The following is an 11,518-nucleotide window of genomic DNA, read 5'->3' as shown; positions in this document are numbered from 1 at the left end:
CTAAAGGATTGGAAGACAGTGAGGAGATATCCTAGTCTAGTGGATTTTTAAATATGTATATATGAATAAACTTGGCTTCAAAATGTTCAGATAAGTTTCCCAAGCTCAGATTGCTAATTAAAGTCAGAATCAGTTCCAGAAGGTAAGGTTGAATGAGCACAATGCATTCATAACTTTAGGATATGTAGAAATTAGAAATGTATTTAACTCTAGTTTTTTGTATGCTCTTTTCTTAAACTTTCTTTGCCTTAAATCTTTCCATTAGTTTTGATAATATTTACCCAGGGAAATATTCCTGTAACCTTTCCCCTGTCAGTGTTCTAGTTACAGGGCCTCCTTTTATACTTGATTTTTCAGCAATTAACTCCATCAGATTATAACTGACTATTATGAATCTGCTTGATTACTACCTCCCTCACTTCATATTCTAAGCTTCTTGATGGCTGAACTCTGACTTTTATTCATTGTCAGCTCAAAACCCTGAAAAATGCTTAGTTTTTAATGGGAAGTCAATGAAGATATTTTAATACATATGAGTAGCAAATTTATATGACTTATATTGTATGAATGTTGTATAAATATATACACACACATACACACATATGCATACATACATATATATTTAAGATTAAATAAAATAAAAATTCCAGTTTAGAATCAATGAGGAGATTAGGAAATAGTAGGCCCAAGATTGACCAGATTAAAATATATGTCAAAACTATGCTTTCTACATTTATAGGAGTTAGAAATTGGATTCAGGATTAGAGGGGGTTATATTACAAAAGGTGACCACCATCATGTTCCTAGATATATCTTTCCAAGCAAAAATATATATTAGGAATAAGGGGAAGAAATAGATAAATTATTATGATATTAGTCTTAATTAATCTAATAATAATCTTTAATTCCCCATTATCTAATACTTAGAAGAAACTTTATTAAAAAATTAAAAAAAATGTAAGGGTGGCTGCTCTTTCTGGCTTGGCTCCCCCTTCCTCCAACCCTGGCTGTCACCCATCTCCTATGCCACCACCCCACATCTTCCCTCCTGCCTTTTCTTCCTCTTCTCCAGTCTTCATTCCTCCTTCCCCTCCTTGTAGTCACCCCCACCCATGACCACTGGCCTGGGATGAGCTTGGAGCAGCAGGCAAGAGTTCCCTACCACACAACCTCTCAGAACTGAACCAATAAAACCACATTTTTCCTAGAGTACTTACTTTCAAGAAAGCATAACCACTACTATAGAACTAAATGCACTGTTCATGAAATTTGGAATTTTTTTTCCAAAAAAGCCCGTAGACCCTTGCTCTCAGATGCAGTCCACCTATAACTATGATGTAAGAGGAGGTGCTAATCTCCCAGGGTATTTTTACCCATTTCCAGTAACACCTTAACTTTATCAAGTTGAACTTCATGTGGGAGGACACCAATTTAATGGGAAAGGAAAGATGAAACAGTCTGCAAAACATGATGCTGCTGCAAAAGCTTGGAGGGTCCTGCAGAACGAGCCCCCACCTGAGAATCTGGAGGTGAATGGAAGAGAATCAGAAGAAGAAAATCTCAAAAACCTGAAATCATTCAAGTATTTGATATTGCACTTAAATGTAACTTGCGAGTGAATTTTTAGGTTTCCCGGGAGAGTGGCCCACCCCACATGAACAGCTTTGTGACCAGGGTGTCAGTTTGGGGAGTTTATAGTAGAAGGTGAAGGGAAGAGCAAGAATATTCCAAAGGAAAATGCTGGATAGCTGTTCTTGAGGAGCTGAAGAAGTTACTGTCTCTGCCTATAGTTGAGCAAGTGAAGCCCAGAATCAAAAAGAAAACAGTCAATAATCTGGTTATAGAGCACTCAGGAATATGGGCAGGTGATGTATCCCATTAGCAGACTGGCCCAGATCCAGCAGGTGAAAAAGGAGAAGGAGTTATTGTACCTTCTTCCCACCAAGTGAGGCCTCCCAAGCTGCAGGGACTTTATGATGCAAGTAAAGGTGGGAAAAAAAACACTGCCAAAGGATCTGGCACAAAGAAGAACATTACCAAACATAATGCAGCCAAGAGTATGCTGGAGATCCTTAGTTTCAAGGTCCCACAGACTCAGCCCACCAAACCAGCCCTCAAATATGAGGAGAGGACACACCAAAAACATCAAGGGATGGAAGAAAAGTAGCCTTTTTTGAACCTGGTTCTGGGGATGAAAATGGTACTAGCAATTAAGAGGATGAGTCATTATTTTAGCCACATCTTAGTCATCAGCACCTGCTTGCTGGAATTCTTCCCAGGGTGCATGAGGTTGCCATGGCCATAGAGGTTATTCAAGGACATCACACCAAGTATTTCACCAGGATAGCTCCAAAGCCTGCCAAGACCATGGTAACTGCCAAGATAGCCCATGAATTGTGTGGGGACAGCTTGCCTGCAGCCAAGACCATTTTAAAGAACAACATCTCTTCAGGTCATATTCCCCATGGACTCCTCATGAGACCCTCTTAGCAGTTGGACTACCTTTCCAGAGTCCAGGGATTCCAGGTTTAATACAAAGACTTCCCCAAAAGCACAAGAATTAATATATTATCTCTTATAAATTGTTCCTCTCAGCCACATCTGATCAGCCAGGGTACCAGAAACGATGTGTAGTCCTGCCATGACATGGCTGCAATAAAAAATTTAAAGTTGCTTCCTGAGTTGGACCAACAAAATACAGAGATGCCAAGAACAGGAAATGGACCAATGTCTGTGTATGGGAACTACTGAACCTTATGACCACATGACCCATTGAAAAATCCCAAACAAAAATTTTGAAAATGCTTAGAAAATTTGGAATTTCTTTTTCTTTTTTTTTTTTTTTGTCTTTTGTGTTTTTGTTGTTGTTGTTGTTGCTGTTTCTTGGGCCGCTCCCACGGCATATGGAGGTTCCCAGGCTAGGGGTTGAATCGGAGCTGTAGCCACCGGCCTACGCCAGAGCCACAGCAACGCGGGATCCTAGTCGCGTCTGCAACCTACACCACAGCTCACGGCAACGCCGGATTGTTAACCCACTGAGCAAGGGCAGGGACCGAACCCGCAACCTCATGGTTCCTAGTCGGATTCGTTAACCACTGCGCCACGACGGGAACTCCAAAATTTGGAATTTCTGATACCTCCAGTGGACAGAGAGACATGATGGGTAAAGGGCTTGAGACAGTGTTAAACAAGGTGGGAACATGAGTAGCTGCTGCTGGGGGCAGGGTGGGCCTGCCATGCAGCCCTAGCTGCAATGTGAAACCAGCAGGTCTGTACCCCAGGCATACCACTGCTTGGTTTTGGTGTTTTTTTTTTGGGGGGGGGGTGTTCTTTTTTTCCTTGATATGTTAAAGAAGGATAAAGCACAACCCCTTCTCAAACTGGCTTAAACACTTTGGGACAAATCTTGGACACCCATGATGGAGCAAAGCTTTAGTTTGAAAGCACCAGAGGAAAATCAAATGCTTCCTACTCAGCCCAAGTTGACTTTCTTGGCTTGCTCTGGCAGAACACCTCCTGTGGTACCCACACTGTCACCACTGCTCTCTTCCAAAAGAGATAGGTATTCTTAGTTTCATTCTTTTCTTTTGATTAAAATGACACTATATAAATTTTCATTTGAGAGTTGCTTAATTGTATCTAGTTACACAGCTCAGTTGAGAGTGTTGTCTGAGACTGACTTATCATTAACCTAACCAGCAAAGGTCATATCCAAGTGTATGTGGTTATATGTTTTTATTTTGTTGGACTCTCCCAGGACCATTTAAGTGATGCAAATTGTGGTCCCTCTTGTTTAACTGGAACAGTTATGGACTTCTCAGAAACCTTGCTAATGTCTCCCACAATCATATATATTGGAAAATTTAAGAATTTAAAACTTTAAATGATCATTTGTTTTATATTTTATTTTTGTTAATGCATCAGGACAAACAAATGAACTTCGATCTTTGCTTCAAAGACTATTAAAAATTTGTATGTATATACACATGACTTTTGAGGACACAGCTTTCACTACACTACAGGGTATGATCTCATGTAGCACATATACAACTGCTGATTGATCTTCTTGAGCACTTTATACTGTTGATTAAATCTCCATGTAGGGCTGAAAAGAATGACCCATGTTTATCTCTATAACTAACTGTTGCTTTTGATGTCATGTTGCTGTGTACAGACATGTGTGCTGTGAGGTCCTGCATATGGTCCAGATGAAAACACAGTAGACTTGCAAGTTAAGTACTGCTTCAATTTTTGTTTATGCTGGAATTTTCTCTCCCCATGTAATGTAAGTAATACATAGTGTTTGTCACCAATAAGTGGTAATACTATTTTTTTCAATTTATTCTCCAATTCCACTAATGCCAGGTTGATCCCTCCCAACCTGTGCCCTACCCATTTTTTATTTTTAAGAAAACATTGTAATGCTTATGATTCCATTTGGGCAAAATTATTAAGCTCTGAAATAAGTTTATATCATACCACTGATCAATAAAGAGGTACTAATATAAAAAAAAACAGTAAGGCAGTCACTTAAAAGTGTCTAATATCCATTAGAGGAAGAAATGTGGGAACAGAAGTTTGTGATAAATGTGATAGAAAATATAAATTAAGTATGTCTAAAATGATTTTAGAACACAAATATGAAATATGTTATCCTAGGAAGTAACTCTTCAAAGAAGAGGTGATAATTAAACAGGCATTAAAAAATAGAGTTTTTCTTTTATCCATTTTTTTGTAGAGATGTGCAAAGCATGGCAAGGACAGAAGAGAAGCATGGAAGGACACCATTGTTGACAAAGATAGATGTATTATATTAATTGAACCAGTGGATACCCATTGTTGATTCAGAGAGCTGAATAGACATGACTGGAACTACCTAAAATATTTAGATAGAAAATTGTTGCAAGTCACATATGCTTTTAAATATAATTCACACTTCATTTTTAATACATAGTAAAATGTTTTCTATGTACCAATGTCAGAGTTTTGTGTTTGGAAGTAGAAAAATGGCTGAGAGGAAACAGAAAACTAAAGAAAATGTAGATAAAGCTTCCCTTTTTGCCAATCTAGTAATTGTCTGGTCTTTTACTGCTCTATCTTCAGTCTAAGTAATGTCTGTAAATTAATAGTTTTTGACATATATTAATGAATTAGGAAACAAGATCATTGAAATAGTCTCCTCAGGAAGTAACAGTTATACATAATCAAGGCTAATATTAAGTATAGAACATGTATAGCCTTGGTTATAGACCAGAGTGGGATGTGTAGCCTCAAGATGTTTATATAGGTAAGTTGCTTATCTGATTGCATTGGTGAAAATGGTGATGGTTTTGTGGTGACCCAAAGTGTAGATTTTGAAACTGTGCTTATAGTTGCTACTAAAAATGTATTCAGTTTTTAGAATTTTGACCACTATTATTTGAATAAAATAGAACAGACTACAGTATATCAAAAAAGAATATGAGAATATTATTCTGGATATTTTTATTAGCTCCATTCCATCATGCAACAAGTATTTACTTCTATAATTTGTGGTGAAAAACTTTAGTCTGAAAGCTAATAGTCTAGAAAAGGGATTTGACTGAGCAGTCCCTTGAATAAAAAGTTTATCTCCTTTTTTCTCATTCCTTTTATTTTTTATTCAAAGTTGACTTCTCTTCTTGTTGGGCTATTCCCATGATGTGTGTAAGTTCCTAGGCCAGGGATAGAACCAGTACCACAGTAACCCCAGCTGCTGGGGTGACAAAACTGGATCCTTAACTCACTGAAGCTACAAAGGAACATTTTTTTTTCTTCCTTTCCTAGTTTTTTTTTTCCTTTTGCCATTTCTTGGGCCATTCCTGCAGCATATGGAGGCTAGGGGTCGAATCGGAGAAGTAGCCCCTGGCCTACATCAGAGCCACAGCAACTCGGGATATAAGCTGCATCTGCAACCTGCACCACAGCTCATGGCAATGCCGGATCCTTAACCCACTGAGAAAGGCCAGGGACCGAACCCGCAACCTCATGTTTCCTAGTCGGATTTGTTAACCACTGCGCCACAATGGGAACTCCAACTGCGCCATGATGGGAATTCCCAAAGGAACATTTTTAAAATTGAAATTATATATTTGGAATTGATGAGTTACCTAGCCTTATTTATCTAAATTTCTGTGTTGCTATTATGACATGTCAAAACTCAGAGTTTCAGAAGTAAATATATAACTGATTTAGGATAAAAATAAGATGAAAAAACTCTTAGAAAGTTATTACAGTGTTTGTAAATTAACATATTGATTGAACCCAAAAATAACTAAAATGATTTTTTTGATATTTTGAATAATAGTTGTAAATACAAAAAAAGCAATTTGTAAATTCTAAAGAAAATTTGAAGAAACACAGGCTGTTATTTTATTTGCATAACTATTTCCAGTATTTAGACTCTATAAACAAAGTTGTATGAGTATATCCAAGAAATATTTGTTTCCATTTTCAGGCATAAAAATGAGAGAGAGTGTGAGAGAAAGAGACACAGAGAGAGACAGAGACAGAAACAAAAATATAAAAAAGGTGAGGGAGCGATAGAATAAAAAGGAGTATGAGAGATATTTCATCTACCACTAATAGTACAAACTTAAGTCTACAATTTTTACATTTTCCTGAATCAATTTTTTTGGATATTCAATAATTCAACTAAGAAAACCAATCAAAATAAATTAGAAAAGTAAATAGAAAGATTTATGACTTTTTGTAGGAAAGGATTTCCCTGGTGGCCTATCAGTTAAGGATCAAGCATTGTCATTACAGCAGGATTTGATCTCTGGCCTGGGACCTTGCACATGCTGCAAGCATGGCCAAATAAATGAAAGAAAGAAAGAAGAAAAATTATAATCAAAATATATTTCAAATCTATGTTTCTATGTTAAAACTTAAACAAGTTGAATAGGATTTGGAGAATAGACTTGTGGTTACATGGGGGAGGGGAGGGAGTGGGATGGATTGGGAGCATGAAGTTAATGGATCCAAACTATTGCCTTTTTTTGAGTGGATTAGCAATGAGATCCTGCATTGAAAATTATGTCTAGTCACTTATGACAGAGCATGATAGTGAGAGAAAAAATAATGTAAACATGTATGTGTAACTGGGTTACTATGCTGTACAGTAGGAAAAAAAATTGTATTGGGGAAATAAATTAAAAAAGAGACATGCATTTCCAAATCTCTTGGAAAGAAAGTATCAGTACTATTCTAAATTACAACATGTCATAAAAAATTATCAGGATTCATTTCCATTGATCATGTAAGTTCATCCTTAAAAGGCAAAGATATTGTGTAGCATTGTAACAAGAAAAATCTGGAAAAAAAATTTGTTTCTCACCAGGGAACAAATAAGATCTATCCTAGTGCCAGCATAATAATGAGGTGCAGACTTTTGGGTCAGAAACACATGGACTGGAAATACAACTAAATGTACTGAGACCAGGCTTCTGACTTTGTTGGGGGTATTTCTGTTTTAATCTCCTCTTCCTCATTTGTAGATTGGGCATAACAATATGATCTTTATGTAAAGATTAAAAAATATAATAAAAACTCTCATTGTACCCTCTATAGTTACCCATTTTTCTGTATTTGCATTTTTCACATAACTGTGAAGACAATTTGCAACATATCCTGATCTTTAAGTGATAAATTATTAAAATAAAACATAAAATACAAAATGTTTCTGCCAGCATTGGAACAATGTAGATTGGGGTCTGCACAGGTGCAGTGAGAGATCCATCAAAGACAGGTGACACTACAGAATATTTGTTTCCCTTTATGGTATTAATGTTAACATTTTTCAATGAAAACAATAGATAAACATTTTAACAGGTTAGGTTAAATTTGCTAATAGCTTAATGCACAGGATCATTCAACAGAAACCAAGACAATGAATGCAGACCATTCCATAGCTCCAATCTTTGTGTAGACAATGGAATTGGGAGAAGAGAAACAGGCTTTTCCCATATATATCTCTTTTGGCTCTCCACCCCATTCCCAGAATCCTATATTTTAACAATCTCTATATTAGCATTAAATCTCTTTATCAGTTATCAAAGTATAAAAATACCACTTATATAATGGCTACTTGAATTTACCTCTTTTCTCTACCTCTTCATGCATATCCATTGAAGGGATATGGGTCCAATCAACAGGTAAATGATTTTATTCTCATGAGCTTAGCAGATCAAAGTGAGTTGAAGATGACTCTCTTTGTGATTGTCTTATCAATCTACCTCTTCACAATAGTAGACAATCTAGGTTTAATCCTAGTGTTTGAAGAGACCCAACTCAACACACCAATGCACTTCTTTGTTAGTAAGCTGGCTTTTGTTGATTTATGTTAGGGTTCTGTGATTACACCCAAACACTTGGGTATTTCTTGTGCAAACAAAGTATCATCTCCTTCAATGCATGCACTACTCAATTAGGCTGTTTTCTCACCTTCAGGGTGTCAGAGTGTTTACTCCTGGCTTCCATGGTGTATGACTGATACATGGCCATTTATAGCCCTCTCCTCTATAAGGTCTAAATGTCCCCAGGAGTCTGCACTCAGCTTATGGCTGCCCCCTACAGCTATAGCTTTTTGATGGCACTGTTTCATACCATCCTCTCCTTTCAACTCTCCTACTGTAACTCTAATATCATCAATCATATTCTGTGACATGCCTCCCCTCAGGCTAACTTGCTCAGACACTCACTCCAAATAGCTCTCAGTTTTGCCCTATGCTGGTATTACTTTCATCTCCTCTGTTCTGATTGTCTTTGTTTCCTACATGTACATTATCTCTGCCATCCTGATTATTTGCTCAGCTGAAGGAAGACCTAAAGCCTTCTCCACATGCTGATCCCACATGCTGACAGTCACCATATTATATAGGACCCTCATCTTTATGTACTTAGAGCCAAGCTCTAACCCTTCCCTTGACACGGATAAGATGGCCTCTGTCTTCTACAATGTGATCATCCCCATGTTAAATCCTTTCATCTACAGCCTTAGGAATAATGATGTCAAGAACAACCTGAAAAAATTATCAACAATAGAAACCAGGCTTTTTGTGTTTATAACACTTAAAAATAATTTGAATTAATAAAAGTAGGTTTTCTTTATGATCTTTTTTTTTCCCATTGACTATTAAAACTAGTAGACTTCTTGATCTTATTTGGATTTCAATAAAAATTTCTTTCTTTTTTTCAACACACATTTATTGAGCAGCTTCATTAGACATGCACTTAGCTTTTCCAGGGAACAGGTGAAACTGAAGGTAATAAGAGACCAGAATAAAAGCCCCTGTCCTGTGAGCCCCAGGGGGGTAGCTGGGAGCTGTATGATTCCTCAATGGGTTCTGAGCATGGCACAGGTACACAGTAGGGGCTCAGCATGCATTTTCCAAAGAAATGCATGAATCTAAGTGTCATACCTGCAAGACATTCTAGGCATGGCAGGACAGAAACAGACCCAACACCACCAAGGCATCCAGGGGCTTCTGGGAATCCTATGTGCATGGCCTGAGAGACCTGAGGAGGCTCTAGGAGATGTCAGATCTGCCTTCCTGGTGCCCTCCTTCAGGCCATGGCAGTTCAGAGGACAAACTGAGGTGAGTGAAAGAGTCACATTTGGGGTGTGGGCCAGTATCCTCAAAGCACACCCAACTCCCCCACCGCCATCCTTGGCTTCCAGCCTTTTGGCTCCTACTGATTCCTGGTTCCTTTGAGAGATTCCACCTCTAGGGCTTCCCTTCTTCTCTGTATAGGACCTCTGCTACCTTTTCTTTTTGAACCAAAAGCACTCCCTCTGGACACTTTCTTCCCAGTTTTGGGGCACACCATAGAGGTGCACCCAGGGTGCACAGAGCTCCCTCCCCAGCCCTGACAAGTGTCAGGGATCCAAGAGTAAGAATCCCTTTAGCCTTCCCCCCAAATCCAGATCTTAGATCATGGTAGTCAGTAGACTCCACCAGAGCCTGGGAAGATATGCCTACCAAATTTCTTTCCTATCAAATAAAATCATTCCCTGAAATCTTTATTGTCAAATCTTACTTAGAATTATAATTTATGTATATAAATTACCATAAGATTTTGTGATATCATTTATCAAATTAAAAGATATATATTTTAAAAATTCATCATTTTATCTAATAGCTATATAACTAGAAATTATACAAGAGCAGAAAAAGTGGAGATACCTTGAATGTACAGTTTAAGGTTATAACAATGCTTTAATGACATATTGTAAAGAGTGATTTAATAAACATTCCAAATTAAATGCTAAAAGACAACTGTGAAGCAGTGGTTTCAACCAGGAGCAATTTTCTTCCTGCTGCCCCCACCAGGGCATATTTAGCAATGTGTGGAAATAGTATTTATTTTCACCAGGACAAGGTGGTATAAAAGAATACCATTGCTCTGTAGACAACTGAGCCTAGGTGTGCTGCTATATAACCTACAGCACACAGGGAAATCCCTCACAAAAATTATCTTGTCCAAAATGTTAATAGTGCCATGATTAAAGCCCACACTAAATAAATGTTTACCATATTCAGTTTGCAGTATGTTTTCCTCTTAAGAGCCAGTGCCTATGTCTCTTTGTTAGAGAACTGCATCAGGTTACCTGAAGGGGTTATGCCTGCATGTCAATTAATCCAGAAGTCACTGGAAATTTACATCCAAAGGGGAAAGCCCTTGTCCAATGACTGATATGTGCACAGGAGTGGACATGTAACCCTTGACCATTACAGATTTGAACTGCATGGATCCAACTATATACATGGATATTTTTCACTAATAATTACTACAGTAGTATGAGATCCATTTTTGGTTGAATTAGAAGATTCAGAGGAACTACTGAGATAGATGACCAATGATAAATTATACATTTATGGGTTAAGAGTTGTTCAAGGGCCAACTGTATATACTCAAACTCCTTTGTCCACTCATAGCAACTCCAAAGTTTGATCTACAATCTCTTCAGAACTCTTCCATGGAATCTAACCAAAATTTCTATCATGGGACTTTAATGCTATGCCTTTGCTTGGCTTACTTGCTACCAGGTTGTACTTCCCATTCAAAATAATAAATATCCTTGGGAACAATTCCTAATAAATCACATTTACACAAATCATTGATTCAGCCTTTCCTCCTTGAGGAACCCAACTTAAGGTGGTATTATCATTTCTATACACTTCATTATTTGAGTAATTTTCCAGAAAATAATGTTATTTTGCTAATAAACATATTTTGAAACATTAAATTTTTTTCACATTCATCAACCTTTGTCCATCTGCTGAATCCTACTTGAATACTTTCAGCATCTCTTCATGTCACAGAATGGACTCACAAGTTTCAAAAGAATAAAAATCTGAAGGATCTTTTAGGCAGATCTAGTTTGCTCTTAGTCTTATTAAAATTATGGACTTTTTTTCTTGGAAAATGTCAAATCAATAGATGTGGATGTCAGAGGTATGGACCTGACTTCTGATTGAACCACTAGCTGAATTAA

General features: G+C 37.4%; 2 pseudogenes; both read left to right on the top strand.

Moving 5' to 3' along the window:
* The first annotated feature begins 1,223 nt into the window (after window positions 1-1,223).
* LOC100513490 (double-stranded RNA-binding protein Staufen homolog 1 pseudogene) lies at window positions 1,224-2,751 on the top strand (annotated as a pseudogene).
* Window positions 2,752-5,006: 2,255 nt separating this feature from the next.
* On the top strand, window positions 5,007-9,110 carry LOC106504626 (olfactory receptor 8U1-like; annotated as a pseudogene).
* The last annotated feature ends 2,408 nt before the right edge of the window (window positions 9,111-11,518 follow it).

Source organism: Sus scrofa, chromosome 10 (genome assembly GCF_054392235.1).
Source record: "Sus scrofa isolate SSC_HxYL_T2T_F1_AM1 chromosome 10, Sscrofa_HxYL_maternal_Yorkshire_Landrace_v2.0, whole genome shotgun sequence".
Lineage (NCBI taxonomy): Eukaryota > Metazoa > Chordata > Mammalia > Artiodactyla > Suidae > Sus > Sus scrofa.
The sequence above is the reverse complement of the archived record's forward strand: the minus strand, read 5'-3'. Positions and strand labels throughout refer to the sequence as shown.